The sequence below is a fragment of the Podarcis gaigeae genome (assembly GCF_964106915.1).
Source record: "Podarcis gaigeae genome assembly, chromosome: 2".
NCBI classification, from domain to species: domain Eukaryota; kingdom Metazoa; phylum Chordata; class Lepidosauria; order Squamata; family Lacertidae; genus Podarcis; species Podarcis gaigeae.
The window spans coordinates 108,640,849-108,646,848 of NC_139679.1; the positions used below are offsets into that span (position 1 = coordinate 108,640,849).

Genomic DNA, 6,000 nt, shown 5'->3' on the forward strand with positions numbered 1-6,000 from the left:
TGGGCAGCACATTGTCCACCCAATAGGATAAGAGCAGGCCCCTCAGTTGAGCACCAGCCAGTGTATGTCAGCCAAGCTCAGAGCAATGGTAGCATCGTCAGGTGGAAGCTAGAACCAAAGGAGACAATTAGAACAATGGCTGCTGCTTGCAGAACAACGAGGAGGAGGACCCGCCTTCCCAAGAGAGTGAAGCAGACGACTCGGAAAGCCGCACATGGGAAGCTCCTGCCAAAGCAGAGAAAGCCAAATCTGAGCCAAGGGAAGCAGGGGCGGCGAAAGGTGGTAGACCAGGTGATGGCACCTGTAAAGCAGGAGGTCAAGCATCCTTGCGATGAGTTCATCTCTAAAGTTCTGAGTCAGCTGCACCGCGACAGGGTGCCCATATCGACCAAGGCCAAAGGGAAGATGATCACCTTCATAAGGAGGTTCTACAACACTGTGTCTAACCACGCTAAGAGCAGCAAGAGAGCCCAGCGGACCTCCACCATTGGCTCCAGGGAACTGCACAAAGCACTCAAACGCGTGCTGCGTAAGAAACAAGTCATGGAGCTGGTGAAAACTGTCCGCAAAGTGGCACGGCGCCGATAGGACATTTGTCCCAGTCTCCTTTGGCTGGCGCAAGTGAGATCTACGGAGGAAACCTACAGAAACAAGAGAACCACCCACCTAATGAAAAGTCCTGATGCTACTCTAAAGAGACCGAGAAATTCTTCACTTTAAAGGAAACATCTCATGCGAGTACAGGGATCAACTACTCTCCATCCTGAATCAACTAAGAAGGGATCTGAGCTGCAGAAGAATCCTTGCATCTCCGGAAAACCTTTGGGAGAAGAAACATCTTATTCTTAGGAATATAATAAAATGGGATTCTACCAGGATCTTTAGCGTGGATGTGGTTTCTTTTCCCTCCATTAAAGCCAGATATTAGGGTTACTGCAGAAGACATTTAAGGGGCAACCATCTTTATCTAAAGCAGGGATGGACAAACAGATGTGGCCCTCCAGGTGTTGGATCACAGCTCCCATTATCCTTGAACATTGAGCCATGTTGTCTGGGGCTGATGAGGAAATGAGACCAAGGCTGGATCTAGAGATATTTAAAAACGTTACAGGAAAACGGGTTATAAAGCTCATAATGTAAAATCCCATTTTGGCTGCTCTACAACGTCCCGCCTGGCACCCCCCACCCAGCGCATGACGTCATGCGTATGACAACATGTGACGACGGGCACCCTCAATGTGGGAGGGTTGGGTTATTCAGAGAAGCTGAGTACAGCTCTCTTAAACTGGTTCTGTTATCTCTTCTGCCAAGGTCATGCTGACTATAAATGGAAGGCCAGAAGGAGCCTGGGTTTCAGTTTCTTTTTCTATCTCTCTTCCTTCTGGTGTGGTGTTCTGTACATAGTATGTGTACATAGTGTTAAGGTTTTAGACTTATTATAAGTTATTGTAAGTTTAAGTTAAGTCTGCTGCAACTGGATTTCTTATGGGCAGTGCCAATCCGGAATGTATTGGATTTTGTGACCATTATGCTCATTTGCCTTCAGTAGCAGCAAAGCTCTGCTGGATGAAATATTAATTGCCTCTGGTCTATTTTTGGGAATCCTGCAACGTTTTTTAAAGTTTTTACTCTGCTAACTATACATTGGAGTTCTGTTCTGGATCAATATTGAGTAGAATTTCATGACAGTTCAGTATGTACAGTATACTGTACTGTGTACATATATAATATATCTATATGTATCATAGTATTTTATGTATACATAGATATCTATGTATATCTTGTAAACGCTGTTGGTGCTGCCATATCGTGTGAAGCTGGTGGAGGCTGGTGGAAAGAAAAAGAGTAAAAACTCAGAAAAATAGTAAAACGCTGGAACGAGGCCATGATTTTGGCCGCCGATCCATTTCCCCCCCGACTCCCGGTCTTCCTTTGACACTTAGATTTTGCATTTAAACAGGCACGATTGCACCGCAACAAGCGCCTTCCGTTGCAACGAGCACAGTCGCCGTTGCATTGCAAACAAGTGCATGGATCTGGGTGCTCCAGGAAAGATCGGCGAGGGAGGTGACTCTGCCGGAAGAAAAATAATCCTATAATATTTTTTTATGGCAATTCGGGAGAAGAGGGGATTAGAAAATCAGCCGATCTGCGGTGTTTTAATTCTGTGGTTTTCGGTGGGCATGGAACGATTCGACGCTGCCCGGGATTTAGCGCTCAGACTCTGTTAAGCGCGAGTGAGAGCATCGGGGCACTTCGCTGCGTTGTTTCCCCTCTTTCTCCCCAGCTGGGGGGCGATTCCTGCTTATCCCGCTTTCCTTTCAAAAGAAACGAGTGCATTGTCTTAAGAAGCAGCAGCCTGCCAAGCATTAGGGTGCTTTGTTCGCAGTATGTTTCTGTCAGTGTCAGGATGGCCGAGTGGTCTAAGGCGCCAGACTCAAGGCTCATATCCTTCCCAGGCTCTGGGTGTTCTGGTCTCCGAATGGAGGCGTGGGTTCAAATCCCACTTCTGACACATCTTTTTTTTAAAAATAAAATAAAATACTTTATTCATTTATTTCCCATAAAAACATACATAAAGCTTACATACGTACCAAAGAACTTAAAAATAAATTCCAGAAGAGAGAGAGAATTTTTTTCCCTCTTGTTTATGTTCAAGGTGGCTTTCATGTCCCCTGCTTTTGCTTTCAAGTTCCTTTTGTTACTTGGAGTGCATTTTGTGGAGTAGAGAATAAAGAAGGGGAAAAAGGGAAGGATGGCTTCTTTATTATATCTATATAACTATAGAAATCTTAAACCTTAGGACTGCAAAGCACCAACTCTTTCCAGACATTTTGGCTTTTAAACGAAAGACAACTGATAGTAGTTTTTCTTCTTGCCGCACTATAAACAGAACCTTCAATCTGCTGGTTTGTAACACAACGTGCAGAGAGCTTATTTTTTTAAAGATTTCCCAGATTCCATATGTTGATAAAACATACCTAGACTTGGAAAACTATATCCTAATTTACTAGACTGTATACTAGCTAGTGAAAACTTTCGTCAGTCACTTCCCTGGTGGTCTAGTGGTTAGGATTCGGCGCTCTCACCGCCGCGGCCCGGGTTCGATTCCCGGTCAGGGAATGTGTTTTGTAAACAGTTTCAATTAGTCAAAACACCAGCATTTACTCAAAATAAAATATTTTGAGAACACTTAGGAACCCGATCTTTTGCTTCGAGCGGCTGTACGCTCCATCGTTGCAGAAAAACAACTCCTTGTCCGAAACATCCCTTTACCCCTGTTGCTCGCAGCACTGAAACAATAAATCAACCCGCCCTGAACTACTGCAGCTTTCTTCAACGCTGGACTCTGCTTTTGTTTTAAATGGGTTGATGTTACGTAAAGTATTACACTGATTAGGACCTTTATTGCATTGCTCGCCTGTTCCTTCGTGCTTTATACTCTAACTTGGCACCAGGTGGCAGCCTGGCATCTTTGGAACCAGGTGCTGCTGCGACAACACATGTGGAGTAACTGACCAGCTAAAACAATACAGTCATACCTCATGTTACATTTGCTTCATGTTACGTTCTTTCAGGTTGCACCCCATGGCGACCCGGAAGTACCGGAAAGGGTTACTTCCAGTTTCGCCGCTCGTGCATGCACAGAAGCGCTAAATCGCACTTCGCACATGCGCACAAGTGCCAAATCGTGCCGCGCACCTGCGCAGATACGGCACTTCAGGTTGCGGGCTTTTCACATTGCGAACGGGACTCCAGAATGGATCCCGTTCGCAACCAGAGTTACCACGGTACACACATCTCTCTTCTATCACCTGCGAAGCTACAGGACCAGGTGGATTCATTTACAAACAATAATACTAGTTGGAGTCGAGGAAGAGCAAGAGAGGAGAATATCATCACTGAAGGTGGCTTCTGTCCAGAGATCTGCCTGTTCTCTATTATACCACCGACAGTGGCAAAGTAGGGAGCAGAAGGACTATCCCAGGACTATAGTCTTTAGATACAGTGGTACCTAGACTAGTTATCTCCCGCTTGGACTACTGCAATGCACTCTACGTGGGGCTACCTTTGAAGGTGACCCGGAAACTACAAATAATCCAGAATGTGGCAGCTAGACTGGTGACTGGGAGTGCCCGCCGAGACCATATAACACCGGTCCTGAAAGATCTTCATTGGCTCCCAGTACGTTTCCGAGCACAATTCAAAGTGTTGGTGTTGATCTTTAAAGCCCTAAACAGCCTCGGCCAGGTATGCCTGAAGGAGCGTCTCCACCCCCATCGTTCTGCCCGGACGCTGAGGTCCAGCGCTGAGGGCCTTCTGGCGTTTCCCTCATTGCGAGAAGCAAAGCTACAGGGAACCAGGCAGAGGGCCTTCTCAGTAGTGGCGCCCGCCCTGTGGAACGCCCTCCCATCAGATGTCAAAGCGATAAACAACTACCTGACATTCAGAAGACATCTTAAGGCAGCCCTGTTCAGGGAAGTTTTTAATGTGTGACATCTTAGTGTATTTTTGGTCTTTGTGGATGCTGCCCAGAGTGGCTGGGGAAACCCAGCCAGATGGGCAGGGTACAAGTAATAAATTATTATTATTATTATTGCCTCTGGTTGCGAATGGGATCCATTCCGAAGGCCCGTTCGCACCATGAAAAGAACGCAACCCACAGCGGTGCGTCTGCGCACGTGCGGGTTGCAATTTGCCGCTTCTGTGCATGCGCATGACATCATTTTGCGTGTCTGCGCATGTGTGAATGGCAAAACCTGGAAGAAACCCTTTCCGGTACTTCCGGGTCGCCGCGGGACGTAACCTGAAAGAACGTAACTTGAAGCGGACGTAACATGAGGTATGACACTACTCAGATTTACACTGTTTTGGTGCAGAAACTCAGGTTGTGATGATAAATCAGCTTTGGGGCTAATGGCCTCTACAGTCGTACACTTTGGATCCTGAACGCCTTGATTCCCAAACGCCGCAAACCCAGAAGTGAGTGTTCTGGTTTGCAAATGTTCTTTGGAAGATGAACGTCCAATGAAGCTTCCGATTGGCTGCAGAAAGCTCCTGCAGCCAATCGGAAGCAGCACCTCGGTTGTTGAACATTTTCTGAAGTCAAACGGACTTCTGGAAGGGATTCTGTTCGACAACCAAGGTACTACTGTATGTTTATTCCCACAAAACATGCCTAGGGATGATGAAGCCCGGTTGATTTTTTTCTTTGCTGAAATCGTGATTTCTGTGGTAAAAGTAGAAGGGCAAGGTGCAGTTAATACATAGCTGTCAACGTTTCCCTTTTTTAAAGGGAAATTCCCTTATTCCGAATAGGATTCCTCGCAAGAAAAGGGAAAAATTGACAGCTATGAGTTAATATCTGCCAGAAGCCACTGTCAAAACTCACAACTAGATCATAGTAAGGGATAGGTCATAGTCCCGTTCAGGGTAACAATGGTTCCTTGGCTACAGTGAAGCCAAGGGCACCTTCATTGTCATGCTATATTGTCTATATATGCGCATGCTGACAAAAATATGGTGACATTTGAAGGCCGGAGCTTAAGGAGAACAGAACAATGGCAGCCAAACAGCAAGGCAAAAAGAAAGCCAGGGTTCCAAAGAGAAAGAATGTCAACAAGAAGCACCAACAAGCGAGACAGAAGAAGCTCCAGGCTCGAAAACATAAGAAGCAGCAGCCTCATTTGAAGCGCCAAGCCAAGAGGACCTCAGCCGCTAAGTCAAGGAGCAGTGGGCAGCCGCGAAAGATCTGTTCCTCAAAGCTCTTTGCCGCCAAAATTCTGCGCCAGTTGCCCAAGGTGCGCATGGAGGCCAAGGCCAGAGATTTGATAAAGACCTTGTTGGCAGACTTATACAATCACGTGGCGACCCAAGTAGAGGCCTTGAGCCAGAAAGAGGAGCAGGCCCCCATCAGTGGTGACGAAGTCCAAGCCGCCTTGAAGGAGGCCATGGAAAGGGAGTTGGCCAAGCACACGGCCGAACAGCCCACCGCCATCC

At 46.7% G+C, this 6,000-nt stretch overlaps 1 long non-coding RNA gene across 1 annotated transcript in view; it reads left to right on the forward strand.

Moving 5' to 3' along the window:
- The first annotated feature begins 3,839 nt into the window (after positions 1–3,839).
- The window catches only part of LOC310838105, a 17,869-nt gene continuing 15,708 nt past the window's right edge, over positions 3,840–6,000 (forward strand). Inside the window, exon 1 of the long non-coding RNA XR_014560671.1 lies at positions 3,840–4,011. This is a non-coding gene — a long non-coding RNA (uncharacterized lncRNA). The remainder of the gene's footprint in view (positions 4,012–6,000) is intronic.